Consider the following 23,417-nt stretch of genomic DNA (forward strand, 5'->3'; position numbering starts at 1 on the left):
TGCAAGTCTTTTAAAAGCTCATACCTTTCATTCTTTTCTGTAAAACCATAGACATTAAGAATGTTAAAATCCCTCTCTAAAAAAGTCAGGTTTGCTAAAAGGGCCCGCCCTTCTTTCACCACGGTGCTGCCCTTCACCAAGATGTTTGGGTTATTTATCAGAATAGCCACACCGTCATTTTTGTTTAGGTTTGAACTAGGGATGCACCGATACCACTTTTTCCATCTCCGATCCGATTCCGATACCCGAATTCTGAGTATCGGCCGATTCCGATATCTGCCGATCCAATACTACTGTATTTTTCTTGAACAATTTAAATTACAATTTAAATTGTCCTTTAAAAGACATAAATGCAAAAATCTATTTAAAAAGGGGTTAAAATAAACTTAAACTGATAAGAACAGATACTACACTTAATCTTAGCCAAAAGGCCGAGAAGCGATACCGGAATATACGCAGCCAAAGGGGGAGCCGGCGAAGGCGCTGGCTTTTGGGGTGGAGGCTAGCGGGTATTTAACTATATACGTTCTCATTGTATAACCCAGAGGTAGAACGTTGAGCTAGCAGATCAGAAGTTCATGTTTTCTTAACCCATGCAGAAAACACACACAAACTGTTGGGAAAAAGCAGTTATCGCTTAACCAAACAGAAACATGAAGTAAAGCTTCAGTTAATTTGCTTGCAGCTTGCAGATCCAATACGTCGATCGTAAAGGTAATGCCGGTAGATCGCACATACCTTAACTGTGTATGCTGCTCCACGCCTCCACGAGCTTCGGGAAACAGAGCGCAAAATTGTCATTATGGTCTTGGATTAACTGTGAAACATGCTTTGCCTTTCTTCTCAAATGTGTTTTCATAAATCTTACGCTGCCCGCTGCAGCTCAGTCGTCTAACCAGTGGGGGAGTGGCAATCCGGAGGGTCGGTAGTGTTTTAACCTCTCGACGCGCACTAGCTCGCGGACGGAAAGACGTCAGTTTTTTTTAATGCTGCTAACAATATCAACCTGATCTCACAAATTTCCGTGGCATAGTCACGGAATTTTGTGCTCATTTTTCCGTGGCATTCTCACGGATCTCCGCATTTTTCCGTGGCCCTGCTACGGACTGTCTTTTTCCGTGGCATTCTCACGGATTGGTTACTCAACTGTTTTGTCCTATTTTCTTACCATTTTCGCTTCGGTTTAGGGTTAGATTTACATGAAATGACATCCCTACCCAAACCCAACTCTAACCCCAACGCCAGGCGACAATTGTTTAAAGTTTAGAAAATATAAAAGAATAAATCAGAAAAAATTATATAAACCAATAGTTAAAGTGACATACTAATGCAAACACCAAATCTAACCCTAAACCGAAGCGAAAATGGTTTGAAAATAGGAAAAAGCAGTTGAGTAACCAATCCGTGAGAATGCCACGGAAAAAGACAGTCCGTAGCAGGGCCACGGAAAAATGCGGAGATCCGTGAGAATGCCACGGAAAAATGAGCACAAAATTCCGTGACTATCCCACGGAACTTTGTGAGATCATGTTGAACAATATATATATAGCCTACTGTGTACAAACAACAATAATAATAACATTACTATACATCGCTTAAAAGGTCTAAGGGTTTAGCATCAGTGTATGGTGTCCGTTTTGAGATTAAATTGCTCTAGTATCATAAATATAGTATTTTATTACAGAAGTCCAGATAACAACATGCATAATATAAACTTGATGGCTGCGAGGGCTGCTGATAATAGCCGTGCTTTCAGTCTTTAGTCATGCACTCCGGCCACACTAAAACCTATTTATCATATATTTAATATGCTTCAGTGCTCAAAATTTATCTGGCAGCACAGCTCTCTATGAAGCCCGTCTCCCCTGGAGTTCTATATCAGCCAATCAAAAAATAAAGAAAGATTGTGTAGCCACAATAGCCAATCAGAAAATAGGACTGTTGTATCTGGGTAAGATTTTACGCAACAACCAATAAAAAAGCATAGCCTCGCACACCCACAGATGAACGGAACCGAGCATCACTTTGAGCAGCACAGAGTCTGATCTCCTGTTTTAATGTTACAAAAAATGCACAACTTTGACACAAACAATGACAACTTGACTGCTGTTAAAGAATGTTTCCCAGATAATCAGCATCAGTTTTTCACGAGTGTCTGTAACATAGCCAACAGTTTACAGCCTGTTCAGTGACAACACCTGCTCAGAACACGCAAGTTAGTTTAAGCCTCGTTATATTTTCGTTATCACACGATGACTGACATTTTGTCACATAAAATATCTCTCTCCAAACAGGCTTAATAATTTTATAAGCAACTGCTTTGCATCCAAAGTAAGCTTTAGCTTACCTAAAACTAGGGAACTGTTGACTTTAAGATCTTTTAAATAATAATTATTACACTTTTTTATTGTAATTTTAGATTTCAGCATTTGCTTATTTACAGCTAACTATTTTCTTTTTTCTTTTTTTTTGACCACAGAGGGCTGGTGGTCTATGAAATTTCCCGGTAGATTTTTGGGTCCCACTCCGCCCCTGCGTCTAACTTCTGAAATTTACCAGGATGCGCATTTTTGCCTTGATGCAGGAGCTGATTCACGCTCATGAGAGAGAGAGAGAGAGAGAATTTAGAATTTTCAAAAAACCTTTATTACAAAATAAAACATTTTAATAACCTCAAATCTGAAAAAACAAAGGAAAAAAAATAATTTTATATATATATATATATATATATATATATATATATATATATATATATATAGTAACGTAAATAACAAAAAAATAAGCCAACAAAGGAGCAAAGACCAAATCCATCTTCAATAACCAGACACAGAGCTCCTCCATAATACCAAATCAATTCAAAAGAAAGAAGATCATTCATTGCTTTAAAGTATCTAAAACCAATAAAGATTCTATATTTAACTTATTTTAAAAACTGCTAATATATCATGGCTTCCAGGTCTTGCTGTGGTTTTTCGACAGCTGTAATATGAAGGGTAGAGTGAAAACAAATGTTTAAGTGTTTTGAACATCCCAATCTGTTCGTTTACTTAGTATTTTCTTCATGTTTTCGAGTAAAAACGAATTCTTAAATCGAGATACATTTACTTAATAAGCAAAGTGGCTTAAAATTTAAGTCTTGTTTACTGAAATAAGTTATAAAATGTAATAGGTTAAGGCTTAAAACAAGTAAAAATATCTGCCAGTGGGGTAAGAAAAATAAACCTAAATTGAGTTTATTATTGAATTAAGTTGAAACTAGAATTAAGTTTATTTTTCTTACCCCGCTGGCAGATATTTTTGACTTGTTTTAAATATAAACCTGTTGATTTTTATAATTTATTTCAATTATTACAAAGTATACGATCTGATTTTTTAATCGCGGTGTTTGTTTTATTCCTCGTTTCTTTTCCATGCCTTTGCTTTATTTATTTATTTTTTGCTTGTTGCATTTAAATGCACATTTGATTTGTTGCCACATTATTCTGTGTTAATGTATTTTTTAACATGTTTATTAACAAAAAGTGCGTTATTATAATTAATTATATAGCTGTGAAATATATACAAGAATTCCCAGCAAACACAAAACGTTTTTATAACAATTTTCTATTACGATACATAATATCTTAAGCCACTTTGCTTACCAAGTAAATGTATCTCCATTTAAGAATTGTCAGATATTTACTAGAAAACAAGACAAAAACAGTAAGAAAGACATTAATTTACTTTTTTCTTTCAAACATGAATTTACAGACGGCTGGAAATTTTAAATAAAATAACTAGACATACCTTTTCGGGTCTGCTCCCGTTTGCTGTGATGACGGGGGACTTAATCCAAAGCACATTTTGAGGAATTCTTACACATTTTATTTATTATTTCTTTGGAATTTATTATTATTTATTTTCATTTACAAAGTATGAGATCTGATTTTTTTAAAGGCGGTGTGTGTTTTATTCCTCTGTTTCCTTTTCATGCATTTGCTTTATTTATTTATTTATTTTTTGCTTGTTGCATTTAAATGCACATTTGATTTGTTGTCACATTATTCTGTGTTAATGTATTTTAACACGTTTATAAACAAAAAGTGCGTTATTATGATTAATTATATAGCTGTGAAATATATAAATGAATTCCCAGCAAACACAAAAAGTTTTTATAACGTTTCTGTATTTGCTGGGTTGGAATCACTTTCTTTAGCTCACACAACGTTCTACCAAAAAACAGCAGATCATTTTCTACTAAATAACTGCATACACTATGGATTAAAAATGTCCCGACTGCGAACCTGATAAAACCCAGGTAAAAAGCAAATACAAATAAACCATTTTGATTTAGCAAAAGTTTACAAATAAATGCACTCCCTGCACACAACAAGCACGTCTAGTTACCATTCATATTTTGCGTGATTTAAGTTTCGTCGCATACATTTAGGAAGGCACGCGATAAAAACAAAATAAGGCTTTTAATGTATGCAGACTTCATTCTCCGTTGAGGGCTTATCAATCATAATTGTTGAGTTGTGCTACTGTTGCAGCTAGCGATGCATTCGGAGGAACATGATGAGGATGGAGATTAATCTTTAAGTATATTTATTAACAGGCTGCCGACACATCATTCTCACGGTCGGAGCAGCTCTCACACACACTGATGAACACTGAGGAGAATACTACCGTAACCCACAGGGGACAAACATTAACGCGAACGCGTTTTACATAGCTTACACTTTGGTGCCCTCTTGTGGCTTACTCATATGCATAACACAGAACAACTGAGGACATTATGAACATATTCTAACACCCCCACTTGTACTCAGGTTGTTATGTAACAAAAATAGAAGACATAAATACATGTAGACCTTTTTGTCAAACACATATTAATGTCCAAAAAGAACAATTGTTCCCTGATTGTCCTCATGTACCACAGTTTGTGCACACCTGTTAGTGTATTTTTCCTGTGTCATTTTTATACACCCATCTGACAGATTAAAGTCAATACCCAGAAAATGTTTCAATTTACCCAAGTCTTTCATCTTAAACTTTTCTGCAAGCATCTCTTTCACTTCTTTCAGTCTCTCATGATTGCTCGCAGCAATGATTAAATCATCAACCCATGTAATTATGATCACCTTTTCTCCTTTTGACTCTTTGGCATAAACACAGTGATCAGCTGCATTTTGTGTGAATCCGTTCTCAGAAAGACAATCGTGCAAAATCTTATTCCAGTTTCGCCCGGATTGTTTCAAACCGTAAAGTGACTTCTCTAGTTTGTAAACTATACCCTCTTTCTCTTGGTAACCCTCTGGTGGATTGATGTAGATCTCATAGTCTATGGGAGCATGCAAGTATGCGGTTTTCACATCCATTTGATGTAGGAGTAAATTTTCTTGTGCAGCTTTTTGTAGCACGACCCTTACACTTGTCAAGTCCGCAGTGGGCGAAAATGTCTCTCCATAGTCTATTCCCATTCTCTGGTTGTAACCTTTGGCCACAAACCTGGCTTTGTACTTGTCTTTTCCATCTACATCAGTCTTTATAGAGTAGACCCATCTACCCCCCACTGTTTTCTTGCTGATGGGCAGTATCGTCTGGGTAAACGTTTTGTTTTTGTTTAGAGACTGGATTTTTTCATCCATGGCTTTTATCCATTCTTTTGAGTTAGCTGACCTCATTGCTCCCTCAAAAGTCTGTGGAATGCCACACACCGCTCTGCAGCAATAATCTATTGTGATATTCACCTCATCATTATCACTGTTTTCAGTTACGAAGTCATCCAAGTAACTCTGTGTTTTTCTCTCTCTGGTCTGATATCTTCTACTCTCAGGTCCACTATTTGTCACATTTTGTGATTGACTGCGATCACTGGACCTGGTTGCTTCATTTAGACTATCACTATCTGTACTTCTACTCTGTACACTTGGCTCTGGAGCAGTTTCTGTACTCCTTCTCTGTGTAGTCTCACCAGTCTTGGGTTTCACTCCGACATAAACATCACTTAGATCTTGCTCACCTGTCTGTGTCTCTTTTTCTGCAGCCGCTTTGCTCACAAATTTGACTAGTCTGTGTTTTTGTACTTTCTTGGTATCTGGATGATAGTTCCGGTAAATGTGAAAGTCGGCACACCTCTGATCTACTGGCTGTTCTTCAACGTGATGTCCAGCTGATGCCTGACCAAAGACCACCGGCAGAACCCGCTTAATCTCCGCTTAATCTCCTTCCGTTTCAATGTGTATATATATATATATCTCCCAAGGGTTTTTTCCTTCTAGGACTTTTTTTTACTTCCCCGGCTAAAATTCCGGGGGTTTTTTTCTCCTAGGTGGTTTTTCAACCCGGGGAGGCAGCCTTTTTGGGCTTAACTTCTATACGTTACATTAGTAATACGTTTGCTTATAATGTTGATTTATAGCCGCAGCAAATTTAGCTGCTTGTGTTATCGTGTATTATGTTATGCTATCTGTCGATTTTCTGTGCTTTTCACTACATCTATTATGTAAAGCTGCTTTGATACAATTACCAAATTGTGAAAAGCGCTATATAAATAAAGTTGAATTGAATTGAATTGATACACCAAGTACGCTGGGCTGTTCTTGTCGTAGCCTACAAAACGACCTTGGTCACACCTGGAATCAAATTTTCCTTTTTCCTGCTTGTAAGTGTAGCATACAGATCCGAACTTTTGCATTTTTGACACATTTGGCTTCTTGTCAGTTATCGACTCATAAGGGGTCTGTCCTGTACGCTTGTTGAAACATCTGTTGCGTACCACTGCAGCTGTTTGTATTGCGTAGTGCCATAGTTGCTTTGGTAATGCACTTTCAACTAACATGCATCTTCCCATCTCAAAAAGAGTATGCCAGTTTCTTTCCGCGGTTCCGTTTTGGTGCGGGGAATACGGAGCTGACGTTTCATGCCTGATGTTGTTTTTCCTCAACAATGCTTGAAAGTCATTGCATGTAAACTCAGTTCCGTTGTCGGATCTTATGCACCTCACTTTCCCGTAAGGGGATACATCCGCTAGAAATTTTTCAGTAGCCTGTACGGTGTCACTTTTCTTCTTTAGGAAATATACAAACACTGCGCTCGAATAGTCATCAGTGAATGACTGCACATATTTGTAACCGTCCATCGATTCTGTAGCTACTGGTCCTGCAAGGTCTGTGTGTACCATCTGTAATGGTGTCTTTGCTCTGGCATCAGGGTCCCGATTTCTGGTTTGGGCAAACTTTCCCTGAATACACACCTCACACTCTTGTTCGGGTCTGCCAGCTTTACCTTTGATCTGCATGCCTTCGACAATATCCTGCAACTTAACAATGTCTTCATAGTTACAGTGACCTAAGATCTCGTGCCACGTTTGTATGTCATGGCAGGCCTTACACTTATCATTAGATTCAGTTCCAGTATGCAAATAATATAACTTGCCGTAAACATGTATGTTAAATCTGTTACCGTTTCTGGTTATCAGGGTGTCTTTGTTTTCTTTAAAAACAACTGTAGCCCCATTTGCGGTCGCTGCCTTCACTGAAAAGATGCTTTGGGGGTATGATGGCACAAACAAAGCATCTTTTAGCACTGACTTTCGTTGCTGTCCTCCGCTGTCGATTAGGAAAACCTCAGCATTTCCCTTCCGCTGAGCGACTCCATTGCATCGAGTGCCGTCTGCCAGCTCGACGCTGTGTGTTTCAGGCCTGAAAGTGTTGTCGAAACTCTTGAACATAGTTATGTCCGTGATGATATGAGACGTAGCCCCCGTGTCCACCATTAGACCATTTTCCTTGATGCTGCACGTTGGCTGCCGCTGGGTACGGGTCTCTCTGTCTTTCATCTTGAAAGCATAGTCCTCGACATCTTCTGAGGCTCTACTCACAGCATCTTTTCTGTCTTTAATGTCCTTACGCCTACATGTTGCGTCTTTGTGTGTCTCTTCGGCATATACTACACCAAACTTTCCGTCGACATGCTCTAGCTCTATGGCCTTTGTTACCACACTTAAAGCACACTATCTCTGATTCATCTTTGTTCCACTCACGTGCGTTCGTCTTTGCGGGTCTCTGTCCAGCTTTCCCATGAGTTTTCATCACACTGTCGCTCGACTCAGTAGCTTTTATCTTTTCAGTTTCCTCAAAATCGCGTAGTTTAGTCTTGAACTCAGCAAACGTGATTTTGTCATCTGTATGCGCCACGTGTATTGTGAATGGCTTAAAACTCTCAGGCAGTCCTTTTAAGACCATAGCCACTAGCAGTCCGTCTCCTAACGTTTCACCTGCGTTACGCAGTGCCGTAATGGCGATCTCTGCCCTGATGATATAGTCCATCACACTTTCATCGTTTGCTTTTTGAAGCGACGTCAACATCGTGTATAAACTTATTATACGGGGCTTTCCCTTCCCTGCATAATATCCCCTCAGTATTTCTAGAGCTTTTCTTCCGTTGTTGGGCGCATCTCTCATAACTAATAATAGACTTTTATCATCTAACATTAAAATGAGTTCGGCATATGCGTCTGCATTTTTCTTTGCATCCGCTGCTATCTCAGCTTCTGACTGCGGTTCTTTTAACACCGTGTCTTTTAGTCCAGATAAATGAAAATGTCCCAACATTTTAGGTTCCCAAATCTCATACCTTGATTCATCTCCATCGAACATTAGTCGAGGCATATTGTACGTCCTTCTTTGTTCATCCGCCATTGTTAGCACACGGTCCGTTGCGACTTTCTAACAGTGGAAAACAAGCTCCTCCGAACAACTCCTGGGCCCATAACCTGTTGAATTGTGCTACTGTTGCAGCTAGCGATGCATTCGGAGGTAAATGATGAGGTTGGAGATTAATCTTTAAGTATATTTATTAACAGGCTGCCGACACATCATTCTCACGGTCGGAGCAGCTCTCACACACACTGATGAACACTGAGGAGAATACTACCGTAACCCACAGGGGACAAACATTAACGCGAACGCGTTTTACATAACTTACACTTTGGTGCCCTCTTGTGGCTTACTCATATGCATAACACAGATCAACTGAGGACATTATGAACATATTCTAACAATAATAAACGCTGTTAACTCTTCTCATTGAATGGTCTAAATCCAATGCTGGTAAAGAAATCAAATGTGCATTTAAACGCAACAAGCAAGCAGTAAAGCAATGGATGCAGGCAAACTAACGAGGAATAGCACATACACCACGATTAGATCATCGGGTCGCATACTTTGGAATTAATAAGAAATAATTATTCAGTCTCAAGACATAAGAAGTAAAATGTCTAAGTATTTCTCCAAATGTGCACACTCATTACAATAAACGGGAGCAGACACAAATAGTTATGTATGTCTCGTTATTTTATTTAAAATTGACAGCTGTCTAACATATGATATATTTTGATAATACGAAATGCTAAAAAAAATTTTGTAACATTATTCAGTTATTATTTATTTCCAAATAACACCAATCGACAATATCTGCTATTGTTATTTTTACAAGTAAATTCATGTGTGGGAGAAAACAAAGCAGCTGTCAGTCCATACTATATTGAGTGGCCATCGTAGTGGTGCACGATGTTTTCCCTACTTCCGGTCAAAGCCGCCATTTTGTGAAATAGGCATATAGGTGGAGCACGCGGCCATTGTCTCTGTTCAACAAAACAAGTGTATATATACACATTCGCATATTTTTCCTCAATCAATCACCGAATACAAGGTGCAATTCGATGCCAACTGACCCTTCTCTCTGGTTTCATGTTTGTAAGGAAAATGAAGGGGGAAATTACGATAGCATTTCAGCCAAACATTCCTTTGTGCCACACTGCTTTTCTTTGAACGAAAAAAAACCCTCTGCTCCCCCTACACAATTTCTTCTCCTGTTATTTTATGCTTAAAACAAGCAAATAAATCTGCCTACAGGGTAAGAAAAAAATCGTGAACTTTTCTCATAAACACTTATTTCAAGAAAAATTGTCCCACCCCACTGGCCATTTTTTTTCCACAATACACATTCGATGTCTGCACGCACCATTGTCTTTGTTCAACGCAAACAAGTCTGTTGCGTTTTTCTTTGAACGAAGTGCTCCGCCTAGATAATTTGACCCATATTCACATGGGTTTGTTTCTCGTTTTTTCTTTGAGAACAATCTATATAGCGCTTTTCACAATCGTTTTGGTGTTAGCTTTACGTAAAATAGAAACAGAAAAGTACTGAGCGACGGAGAAACCACGAACGCGGAACATATTATAGACCACAGATTGGAAAACAAACTGGCAACCACGTACAAAAGAAGCAAACTCTGGTTTTAAACTCACCTTATTTGTCCCCGGAAAGCGCCAGAGTCGATGCATGGAGTGGACGGAGCAAGCCTGGCTTCCATAGCCGAAGGTCAAAAATCCATTTAAACGTGTAGTCCCCGGTGTCCACTCAATCTTACCCAAAAAGCCGAGAAGCGATACCGCAATGGCATCCGGAGAAGGCGCTGGCCAAGGCCGCCTTAATGCACGGGCTTACCTGGGCTGAAGCCCAGGGGCCTCCCAAGTTCAGGGGCCTCCCAAGTTCACGTTCATTTTGTTTTTTAACTTGTCAGGTTGTCTGTCAATCACTCTAACTGCACATTACATGGCTGCTGATTGGTCCGTGGTAACTTACTGTGAAATAAAATATCAGACGTAACAGATTTTTCTATTCCGTGTAATGTAATTAAGTGCGCGTTGTCAACTTGGCATTCCTGCATGTTAGACTGAGTGTGACAGAGAAACGGGAAATAATCCACCAACAAATGAAAGAGTAATTTCCGAAATTTCATAATAAGCACTGAGGTGCAGGTCTCTCTCTCGCGCGTGCGCTCACTCTCTCTGTGCTCGTACACCTGCGTCTCTGGCATGCAGAAGTCTCTCCAACCGTGCGCAAGAAACTGTGCCGCCAAATAATAAAGGGGTTCCCGAACATTAATGCTGTTCGTTGTTATAAAGTTTAAGTTTACTCGCGTTTATATCAGTGACGCGTGCGCAGCTGGAGCGCTGTAGTTTGACGCGATGTAAGCTCACAGTACACACATCTGGTTTAGAAAGACGACGCAACGGTAAATGTGCAACTCAAAGCGTGACAAGACCATCTCAAATGATCATCCCCTGATCGCGCCATTCATATTTATATTCTCCTTATCTAAAGATCTTATATACAGGTATGTTCCCTGTCTGTTTTGTGCATATTCATACGTTTCCGTTTTACATGATGCGTAGTATGCATAAATACTAAACACAATGCATAGGCCTACTATATCTTCAATAGCCTACAAAATAAATAACTGATTAAAAAACAAGATTCTGTCTATAAAGACTTATCTTTTGTTAACATTAATGCATTTTCACTTTAAAACTAACTTTAACTTCTTATATTTTTACAACTGTGGTGAGCATTTAGTTAGTGAGTGGCAATTTTCTGCAAATTTGTATATTCCAAAAACTATATAAACATAAAGCTTATAAACATATATACTTTTGGTTTTATTTTCACCACAAGTTGCTGTGTGTGGTTGTTAAATAAAGTGTCTTGTGTTTATGCTCAAGTGGGCTCAGTGATATGTTATTAATGATAATATGGTGTTTTCTGGGTCAAAGAGGGAAAACTACATTTTGTGATGTAGATTACACAGATATTACACTTTTTTTTTTCAAAATGAGACTATAAATTGAGGGTATGGGGGGCCTCCAAAAGATCTCAGCCCCAGGGCCTCACATTAGGTTAAGGCGGCCCTGGCGCTGGCTGTCGGGATGGACGTTAGCGGGTCAGAGGTCCGGCACTGAAGGTCTGCTTTCATTACTCACCGTGTGCATTTCACTCTATACGTATAAAAAAACCATACAAATACATACAGAAACAGTTATCACTCATACAAAAAGAAACACGAAGGTAAAGCTTCAGTTAATTTGCTCGCTGAATGCTTTTTGCATGCACATACAAAACTAAACAAAACTGATATACTGAACAAAATAGGCCCCAAAATTGAGGAACACCAGTTGTACAGTTAAACTGATTGAATAGCACTTTGCTTCCTATTTGTTAAATATGAAATGAGACAATAAATTACAAATTACATTTCAATGCCTGCAGCGTGTTCATGTCCACGCAACAAATAAAACCGTGTTGCCCTTTTCTTTGGTTTAAAGTTTACAACCTACGCCACACTCTAAAGACAAATGCTCCTAAATAGTACCAAATAAGGGTTCTTCAGCTTGTAATCATAGCAGAACCCGTTTTTTTGGTACTATATAGAACCTTTTTATACGGTTCTATAAAGAATCTTGCCTTGAAAAGTGCTCACCTCAGTGGTGCTATAAAGAACGATTAATTTATCAGCTGTCAGGAGTGACATTTTTGTTATTTATCCACTTTCTAATGTATAGCACTTGATAAGGATTAACAGTTTAAAAACAGAACTGCAAGACATCCGAAAATACATTTATTTTTTACTTTCATAACATGAGCCGTGTCATACAATAACAAATATGTGCTTTAAAATCACATTCCTAAGTTAAAAATATAAATAAAATAAATATATGGATCATTACACAAATAACTACTCAAAGTAAATATGGATGTTAAATAACTGCTTCAATATTAATTAACAATAACATTTGGCCAAGGCAGTCCTTGTAAATAGACATATAAATAGACAAATAAAATCATGACATATATGCCATAGAGCCTGAGATAGAGAAAAATAATAAGGAATTCTGCTTTTACTACCATCTCAGAAATATTGCCAGAATTAGAGGTTTTGTCTCAAGACAGGACTTAGAGAAACTTGTTCATGCTTTCATCACCAGCAGGGTCGATTATTGCAATGGACAATGGATTTTAAAGTACTGTTACTTGTTTAAAAACCACTTCATGGCTACGGGCCGAAATACATGACAGTATTGTACATGACATGTGCTTCAACAGTAGACACTTTTAAATCTAGATTAAAAACACATCAGTTTAACTTTGCATTTACTGAATGATTTAAAACAGTACGAATAAAACAGTACAAAAGAATAAAACAGTATGAACCTTACCTGTTATAAAGGGAATGAAGCTTACGGTATGGTGCTTACCTGCAGAAATAAATAAAGTACAATAAGAACACGCAGAACTTCAATTTTCAAAATTATTTTAACAATAAATGATGATTATTTTACTGGTTTACCTGTTTGTGATTACCACAGAATCCCGTCACCTGGCTGCGGTCTTCATTTGGTGAACGGTTCTTCACTCATAATTGACCTATACAAGAAATAGAGAAGAATAATAAGCAATTCTGCTTTTACATGTAGATGTGTGCCCCAAGAACACAGACACACCGGCTCCAAAAAGTTTAAACAGTACACATTTCTGTTATTTTAATGTGGCAAATGTCAGCTTTAAAAGAAGCATACATTACCTTTAAAACAGGATGCGCACTGCATGAAATACCTTTACTCCAAGCATAAGCAAGCAATTTTCAAAATGTTTTTAAAAGTAAATGGTGATTATTTTTACTCGTTTAACTGATTGTGATTACCATGGAATCCGCTCACCATCATTTTTAAGCTTGTAAAGCAAATAATGAAATACATTACCATTGACTTCCATAGTAGGGAAAAAATATTTTGGAAGTATCGTGATAAATGATGAAGAAAATATTTTGCACATGGTTGATGGTACCTATTAAATTCCATCATATTTTTTTTATTCCTACTATGGAAGTCAATGGTGACTATCTGCTGTGGGTTTACCATCATTCCTCAAAATACCTTCTTTTGTGTTACTCGGAAAAAAAACTAATCCTCGTGTTGTTGTAAGCCTGTATGCATGAGTAAATGATGACAGAATTATCATCATAAATTGAAATATCCCTTTAAACTGTATTTTCCCCCCTTAAACCTAAACTTATTTTCTTACAGCAAGTCATTTAGGTAATCAAGAAAATACTTTACCCGTTGTCTTTGTGAGTTAAACAAATACAGCTACGCTTCCAGGTCTGTCGACGTTGCTGTGGTTTTTCGACAGCTGTAGTATGGAGGGTAGCGAATGAATGAATACATTGCAAAAATTATTTCTTACTTGTTATTTCGAACTGTTTGCACTATACAAATACCTGTAAAGTCTTAAAATAAGATGCATTTTTTGATGAGCAAAATGACCTAAGAAAATAAGCCTAGCCTTTAGGGAGAAAAAACTCAAAATTTAAGCGAATTTGGGCTTAAAACAAGCAAATAAATCTGCCAAAGGGGTAAGAAACAAATCTAGATATAAACACTTAATTCAAGAAAAATTGTCGTAGCCCATTGGCAGATTTGTTGGCTTGTTTAATGTACATGCATGTACAATATTTCAATTTGTCTTGTATTTATTAGCATTTTGTATTGCACAACGCTGTCTAGGTTGTTTAACTGTTGTCATTTTCTTATAAAAGCCTTTATAATTTATTAGTTTGGATGATTGCCATACCCGAGAACCTCTTATATTGGAAGTAAAAGAATCATCTAAGCCAGGGGTGTCAAACTCATTTTAGGCTGAGGGCCGGATGGTAAATAACGCCATGAAGTGTGGGCCGGATAATTTTTTTAAACCTTAGTGTGCTGATAATTGTGTTAAAATTAACTAAACAAACCAATTAATTAGTTTGTTTAGCAAGAAAACCAGAGAAACACGCAGCTCTGTGAAAACTACATTTCATAAGGTCACAATACTGTATATTATACACACAAATTTACATCTGAACAAAACCCACTGGCCTTATAGGTTGAAAAGCTTTAATTTAACTTCTTTTGCCTTAATGCCAAAATTATTTATAAACCATTCACTTTTCTTTGGAATATATTTGTAATGAGAACAGTCATTTAGAAAATGCTAGATGGGGCAGTGGCCCAAACCAAAAATGGCACTATGGGTGGTGGTACTATTATTATGGTTTTAATAAAGTATTATAAATATTATGTGTTATATTACTAGCATCAACTTAGACAAGTGATTATAATGGGAAATATAATAAGAATTAAAGTGTGACAATCTGCTAAATATTCAATATGATTTACCTGCTGGCTTGATGGAGCTTTGAATCCATGTTTGCAATGTTGAACTGCTGCTAAAAGCCTCTCTTTCCATTCTCTGTCGTTATTTTGTGAAGGCATTGGTGTTTTTTGTATTTTTTGTCTACAAAGTGTGCCAACAACAGCAAATTTTGTGTTTATATTAACTTAGATCTGATCAGGAACATTAAATCGATTAGACAAGCATTGTAACGTTAATAAGAATGTGGATATTTTGTTGTTTGCTTGCTAAGTTGTTAGCACTTTTAGAACACTGACAGCAAATCATTACCGGAAGAAATACATAAACATACTTACAAATTACTAATTCTGCGGTTTAACAACTGATAATGTAATGAATCTACCTGTTAATGCAACGAACTTCGGAAACTGTCGTCTTCGCTCTCCAGGCAGAGAGTGGACACAGAGATGCTGCGGAGCGGGCGGGAAAACACGAAGTGGATTACTGGAATCAGTGGATCTTTAGGGGAGCGGTAACAATTAAACGGCAAGATTTTTGGGCACCGTGTTTACTCTATGTTCCGCGTTTTGCTGCTTTCCGCAAGTCTCTCATATTAAAAACGAACTAGACACCCGCCTAAAAGGGTTTTTAAAATATGTATTTAATATTTAATAAAACTGTACAAATCACCATGCGGGCCGGATTGGACACCTTTGCGGGCCGTATCCGGCCCGCGGGCCGCATGTTTGACACCCCTGATCTAAGCATTATTTTGTTGAATGTCTCTTAGACATGATGCCGTTTGATTGTGGTTCTATTTAATGGCTAGTCTATTCTTTTGGAATGGTCAAACGTCTATTAGATTTTCACTGACAGCCCAAATTAAGCCTTGTTTTAGCCTAGACACATATTCGCTGTCTATTAGAAGGTATGTAGTCGTTGAATAGCCGCTTTTCTGATGACTAATGTATTCTTGGGCCGTGGTTAGACGTCTCTTGGATTTTACGTAAAACGACAAACAAATCTATTTTTAATACAAAGGTCAGGGGAGAGCGCGAACGCAGTCCCCCACTATCAGAAATTTTGCAGTCGAGATTCCCACATTTGGGGAATTCGCAAAGGGTCAGCACAACCCGACTGCAATGGCTGAGCCTCGCCCTGGGTGAACCACCTTCATGATCATGGTGTCTCCCCTGCCAGGTAAGTATGAGCGACACCCTTTGAGGCCAGATGGCCGCATCTTCCTGTGACCGATCACATCGACGGCGCCCCCGAAGGCCGTCCGACTAACATTTCATTACTGTGTGTGACCAGGTGGAAAGCGCACGAAGCCACGTCTGAGACCAAACATTCTTCGAGATCTACCCTATTTTTATTCCGTTTCCAGCCCGGTTGAACCGTGTACAGTGAAATATGTGAAACAATTTAAATCAAATGGATTTAAATTGCGCGTTCAAATATATGGTTTCGTTATTACAAAGTAACTTTACGTGGAATAGAAACAAAGAAATGTACAGAGCAATCAAGAAACAACGAAAGCATAGCAATTTTAGAACGTGGATAAATAAAAACACATGGCTCAATGACTTACCTGTTGTCGTTGTGAGTTAAACAAATACAGTTATGCTTCCAGGTCTGTCGACGCTGCTGTGGTTTTTCGACAGCTGTAGTATGAAGGGTCACTGCATGAAAAGAGCTGTATACGGACAAATACGGAATGGGAAATCCCTGCTAAACTTTAGGTTTGCCAGATTTTTGAGGCAGAGTGCTTGGAAAGGTAATACACCAAAGTAAACTCGTGAAACATCCAGAAACCTTACGTTTGTGGATGTATATAGGAACTGGTGGAAGTTTCCAGGAATCCTTACAGCTGGTTGTGAGGAGCGGTGGGTGTGAGGTGTGAAGGGCTTTTTATATGTTAATGACCCACAGGTAGAGGTGTCTTCTTTGTTTTCAGAGCTGAGTGGGGTGGGGGGTTAGACATGTCTCTTTAAGACAGCACATACAGTATTGTGGTACATAAAAACTGTGTTTTCTAAATACGTTTATTATTAATATAATTTAATTAGTCTATTTAAGAAACTAAGCATAATTCAAAATAACTAAAATTCAATGGACACAATTACCATTTTAATGTGTGAAAATTATGTCTCTGACTCAAGAGAAATGCAACAAATATAGATTTCCAACACTTTGAAAACATGTCTCTAACTGCCCTAGGTCAGAATATTGTGCACGTATCTCTCAAAGCTGCATACATTGTTTAAAAGAAGCCGTTCAAATGACATCATGTAACAAATTTTTGCTAGCTAGGATGTTGATAAATTAGTCAGTGAAATGTAAAGCTGCTTGATTTTGCTGATGTCTCATGATTTGAAGTTCACTGTTTCTATTGTTATTATAATTCTACCCTAACATTTCATTAAATCTTTTAAAATAGAAACAAAAATATCAATAGACAGGTCCATAATCTAAAAGACAGTCCTTCACATGTGGATGCAAAACATGTTGGGTGAAACAGACTGACAAACTCGGGTAAACATATCTGCAGATACCTGTCAGCTACTGTACTTCTAGGCCAGAGGTGCCCAAAGTTGGACCACAAAAGACCTTTAATTTTTTCATGCATACTTGAAGGTGTATAAAATGCATCATGAAACTTCATGAACTTGGGTACTATAGGCTAAAAATGAAGAGGTTGCGGCAGTGGCACACAGAGAAAAGGATATTTAAAATTGATTGGCAAAACGATTTCTTTTTTCTACAAAAAGCCTTGGAAAATAAAACTGCATTAGTTATGCATAAATAGAGTAATGTTTGCTTATTTATTTTTAAAATATTATAAAATTATAAATTAGGGGTTATCAGGGCAACTTTAATTTTAATATAACACAACAACATTTACTTTTGGCCCACGGCCCTCAGTCAGGTTTGGCCCTTGTAAGGAAAATGTTTGGGCACCAATCAATGTTCTAGTCTATCTGAGGAGGTAACTTTTAGCATATGATAATGCATGCTTGCACAAAGTCAGACCACATATTATAATGTTTGTCTTCAAGCAATCAATTTAAACAAAAGAGATGGGGACTTTATAATATAATAAGGGTCCATATATCACAGTGAAAAAAGACAAATGTATTTTTACTTTAACATGAACTAATGCTGAGTTACAGCATATTCTAATTATAAACTATTGAAGAGTCATCATTAACTACAACATGACATGTTTTTCATTGTTAGTTAATGCAGTCATTTACAAAAAATTAATTTGAGTTCATGTTGTAGTTAAGTAAGTTCAGTAAGTTACATGTCTTTACTCAGCATTAGTTTATATTTACTTATATTTAAGTAAGAATTCATTTAGGTATACGTTCAATGTTTCCAATGATGAGCAGTTAATCCACTAAACCCAGAGATAATTCCTAAGGCATGTTTAAAGAGTTTTGTATTTCATCAAGAAGGTGCTGATTCACAAAGATTTTATATTTAAGAAAATCTGAGCATCATTCGAAATAACTGTTAACATGTTTGTCAACTAAACATGTTTTGTAAACGTAATAAACTTTATAAAAATATTTTTTATTTTTTATTAATAATCAAGTATAAAGAACAATGCATAGTGTGAAAATGCGGATTATAAAAAAGTATATTAAAGAAAAGGACTACATTTCCCAGAATGCACCTGCACCCACTCATCTGACTGCCCCCACCCTTCAGGTGCGACTGCTCAACCTATGGGCTTGACGGGAAAATTCAAAATCGCGAACCAAAGAGCCTTGGAATTTTAGTTCAGTTTTGTTGGGTTCCAGCACATGTTGGGTTAAAAGGAAATGAAATGGCTGACAAAATTGCGAAGAAAATGTTAGAAAAAGAACATATAGGAATTAATATTTCAATTGGAAAAGGTGAAGCCAAAGCTAAAATAAAATCAGAAATGCTTCTGAAATGGCAAAATGAATGGAAGGTAGAATACAATGCAAGGCATTACCATACAATTCAGGAAAATGTGTGGAAGAAAAGAATAACATTAGGTCTTAACAGAAGGGAAGAAGTGGTTTATAGTAGACTAAGATTGGGTCATACAGGTCTTTATGGCACACTAAAGGATAATAGGGAAGAATAACGGTTTATGTACTGAATGTCAAGTTATGGAAAATGTAGATCATGTTTTGTTTAATTGCAGGAAGTACACAGAATATAGACAACAATGGAAAGAAAGAGAGGCTGAAAGTGGCATAGAAAACACCCTTAAGGAAGAAGGAATGAAGAGTGATAAGATCAAATCCCTATTTATCTTTTTGAGTGAGTCAGGTTTAATTAAGAGGATCTAGGATCCCTAATTTTTATTTATTTATTTATTTATTTTTTTAAATTTTTTTTTTTTTTTTTTGATAGTCTGATTATAGTCTGTTAAGTCCCTTTGCACACTCCTGTACAGTAGGTGGCGGTATGCACCAATGAGATGTGATCCGCCAATAAAGTAAAGAAGAAGAAGAAGAAAATCGCGAACCGTTACTGCCTGGACTACTCCGTCTCTTTGTTTGTTTGCTCATTAACAGTAAGGTAAGTTTGATTTAATTCATTTGTCTGCATCGCGCTGATCGGTTGCCTATTTGTTCATATTATGTTATTTACTATGATTCGTTTTTGTCTTTATACTAGAACTGTTTGAATTTAAAGCACAAACAGTAAAACATTAAGGTTATACGTGGTACACAGCGGTAAACATGAGGTTAGAAATACGCGAAGTAACATTCAAACCGGGCTGTTAAAAGAATCAATTCGATGTTTTTAAATTTTTAAAAACAAAACTTTAAAGAAGCCAAGATGAGACGTTCTTTGCTTTAAACAAACAAAACAACAGTAACTCGTGTGTTTGAAATGTTAGCAGCTAGCAAGTGTCTCTCTGCTATTTTAAATGGTACAGACGCTCTTTTGTTGTTTTAAAAGCTCATTCAGTTCTGGTAGATGTTGCTTATTTATTTTTCAAGACTGTTTTAATAGCTTTATATTGATTTGTAACAAAGCCAGCTTCACGTTAAGAGAACCTAGATGCTAATTGTAAGGAAGCTTGGAGTCATAATATATTTAAACGTTATATGTTTGCTGTTCTTCATCTTTTTAAATATGAAGTCTATTCATGTTTGTGTTTACAGAGGTCATGTACAATATGGTCAACTTTGTGGACGATGAAGAGGTTTCTGGGTAAAGATGATGTATGTTTAATCATTCAATGATTACATTAAATTAAAATCAAACATGTTAAATAGTAAACGGATGTATTGTGATATGTGATTTTAATTTTTAATTCTGTGTTTGCCAGAGAAATATAATGAAGTAACAGTGAAAGCTAAAACATCAGACTGATCTCACTGAAGAAATTGATGTCACTGCAATCTGGCCAAAATGATGTAAGTTGAATAATTAAATTATTAAATTAAAGAGGTTAAATCGTAAATAGATGTGTTATGATGTATGTGATTCTATGTTTTTTTATTCTGTGTTTGATAGACAACTATATTGAAGTAGCCTACTGTAATGAAGCTGCAGAACAACACAGAGACTCTGAGGACATCAACACAGAAAATGAAGTAAGAAGATGTATATTAAGAAGTTCTTTGATAATATATTGTTGTATCTTTGTACAGTTTAATGCAGTGGTTCTTAACGTTATTCCTGGAGACCCACTGCTCTGCACATTTTGTATGTCTCCCTTATTTAACACACCTGATTCAAATCATCAACTCATTAGAAGGGATCTCCATAAACTGAACTACGTCTGTCAGATAAAAGAGATATACAAAACATGCAGGGCAGTGGGCCTCCAGGGATAACGTTAAGAACCACTGGTTTAATGTAAACTTTCTAAAATGTACAACTTTAATTCTATGTCATTTGATTTGTCGTGTGTGTATGTGTATACTTATGTGTATTAGTATTATGCCAAATACTTATATGTACTTTTATATTTTCAAAGGGCTCCAAAGAGATGTCTGTCCAGATGAGGGTGGATCAATGTTACGTTTGCTGACAAGTATATGCTTTACAATGGAAAACCTAACAGTTAACTTAACTCAAACCATTTAAGGAAATCGGTTGCCTTAACCCATTAAGTTTTAAAAAACATATATTTGAGTACTGTGAACTTAAAGTCTTGTGCAATTATGCACTTATATTTAGTTAGTGTGAACTTAAATATAAGTGCATAACTGCATGTGACTCAATTTGTTTAAGTTCACAGTACTCAAATCTATGTGTTTTAAAACTTAAATGGTTTAATGCAACCGGTTTTCTTAAATGGTTTGAGTTTAGTTAACTTTTAGGTTTTACAGTGAGAAATTCTTGAATAATTCCAAGACAGAGCTCTGCAATTGAATCTACACTGCAAAAAATCAGTTTCTAACTTAGGATTTTTATATTGTTTTTAGTAGAAAAACTAAAAATTCTTAAATCAACATGTATTTTCTTGATGAGCAAAATTACCTAAGAAAATGTCTAGTTTTTAGACAAAAATATACAATTTAAGTAAATTTGTGCCTAAACAAGCAAAAATATCTAACAATGGGGTGAGAAAATTGTGCTTGAATTAACTTTTGAAGAAAAAAGAAAACGTAAGATTTTTTTCTCACACCATTGGCAGATATTTTTGCTTGTTTTAAGCACAAATTCACTTAAATTGTGTGCATTTATTTATTTTGTCTAAAACTAGACTTATTTTCTTGGGTCATTTTGTTCATCAAGAAAAAGCATTTTAATTTAAATAATATTTCTACTGAAAACGAGACAAAAATACTATGTAAGAGTCATTTTTTGCAGTGTAGGACTGATTTTTTTGACCAGTGAAACTAGTCTTTTAACTGTTCCCTCAACTCGTTTAAAACTAATGGGAGACAGGGCTTTTTCCTCATCAGCTCCTAAACTCTGGAATTCTCTACCGATTGAGATTAGGCAAGCAAATTCTTTGGGTATTTTTAAATCTCAGCTTAAAACTCATTTTTTTATGTTAGCTTTTAATTGATTGTTTGCTCTTATCTTTGTTTTATATTCTATAATGTTTTTTTTAATCCTAATCTTTATTATGTGTTGTATCTCTGTTGTTTTAATTGTTTTTGTAAAGCGCTTTGAGATGTGCACTTTAAAGGCGCTATAGAAAATAAAGTTTATTATTATTATTATATTATTTCTTAAAGCAAGATCAGTATAGTTGTTGTTCATTTTATTTAGATATTTACTACATTACAGTGGCAGCTGGTGACTTCTTTTTTTGTGAGCACTCGATGCAAAGTTTGTCACAACATGTATATAGCCAGTCATTTGTGTGGTTCCCAATTTCAAAATATGTGTTCTGCGTGTATGTGCATCACGTGTTTTGACTAAACACGTGATGCACATGGTTTACATGAAGCAACAAACACATTTTAAAAACACAAGTAACACACATGACACTCCGAACACTTATTTTGAATTTGCACCCCTCGGATGAGCAGTCACGAGCCGCCACTGCTACATTACATTGTACTGCTTTGAATGTAGTTTTCATTGTTGCTTTTATTTTGTTTTATTTTACTCTAATATTGCTTTCTCTGTCTGTATATTTATGAGTTTAAATAGTATTGTTTATGTATGCAACTTTTAATATTTGTGTATAATATTATTTTGTGATTGTGACAATTGTGAATTTTTCAGTTTTTTATGAAATAAACATTTCAAACTCAATTCAAGTTTTTTTATTTTTTTTAAGGGTTTTGGGGTGTATATGAATATATATATATATATATATATATATATATATATATATATATAGTGGGGGGGGGGTTGTAGTCTATCTGCATAGCAGGCAAATAACCAATCAAGTCACTAAGCTATGAGGGCTTGGGTTGGGCTTAATACAAAGTGTAACCAATCGTATAATCTCAAATGGAAAGTTTCAAAGTTGTGTCCCAATAGTTGTCAGAGTTTTGAGAGGGGGTTTTAAAAGCAACCAATCAGTGTTGAGATTAAACACCAATGGGGACACTAGAATTGTGCAAAGGTGTGAAATCCCAGTACCTCTGCAGGTGTGAAAATGTCCCCTGACAAAATCTTCAATGGGATTATTTGCCATGGCAACAAATGGCTGCATATACCACAGGAATATCCCCTCAGCAAGATACATCCGAATTGGTATCATAACGGGAGTTTCCTAACTTGGTGGAATTAGAAGTTTACCCTCAGTGGAACTACTAGATACCTCCGAAAATCAGTGGTGTTTACAGGAGTTTCCTAGTACGGATACACCTCTTTTCATGCAGTGGGTAGTGAAAAAAAGTTTTCAGGTGTTTTTAACATTCCAATCGGTCTCATTCGCTTTTGTTGCGCCTTCAGCTGTGTCGAGGATGTTTAATTCTTCCTCGTATCACCTCCGCAAACTTGTAAAG

General features: G+C 36.5%; 1 long non-coding RNA gene, 1 other non-coding gene and 1 pseudogene across 2 annotated transcripts; 1 reads left to right on the plus strand and 2 right to left on the minus strand.

The window, feature by feature from the left end:
• Positions 1-341: 341 nt before the first annotated feature.
• LOC135735423 (U2 spliceosomal RNA) lies at positions 342-443 on the minus strand (annotated as a pseudogene).
• Positions 444-16,043: 15,600 nt separating this feature from the next.
• LOC135735420 (U1 spliceosomal RNA) lies at positions 16,044-16,208 on the minus strand. Its single transcript, XR_010527582.1, has one exon. It is a non-coding gene; the product is annotated as a U1 spliceosomal RNA (small nuclear RNA).
• A 4,162-nt stretch (positions 16,209-20,370) lies between these two features.
• Positions 20,371-21,059, plus strand: LOC135735415 (uncharacterized). The gene is made up of 3 exons (XR_010527580.1): positions 20,371-20,411; positions 20,512-20,591; positions 20,978-21,059. It is a non-coding gene; the product is annotated as an uncharacterized lncRNA (long non-coding RNA).
• Positions 21,060-23,417: the final 2,358 nt, after the last annotated feature.

This window comes from Paramisgurnus dabryanus, chromosome 7 (genome assembly GCF_030506205.2).
Source record: "Paramisgurnus dabryanus chromosome 7, PD_genome_1.1, whole genome shotgun sequence".
Lineage (NCBI taxonomy): Eukaryota > Metazoa > Chordata > Actinopteri > Cypriniformes > Cobitidae > Paramisgurnus > Paramisgurnus dabryanus.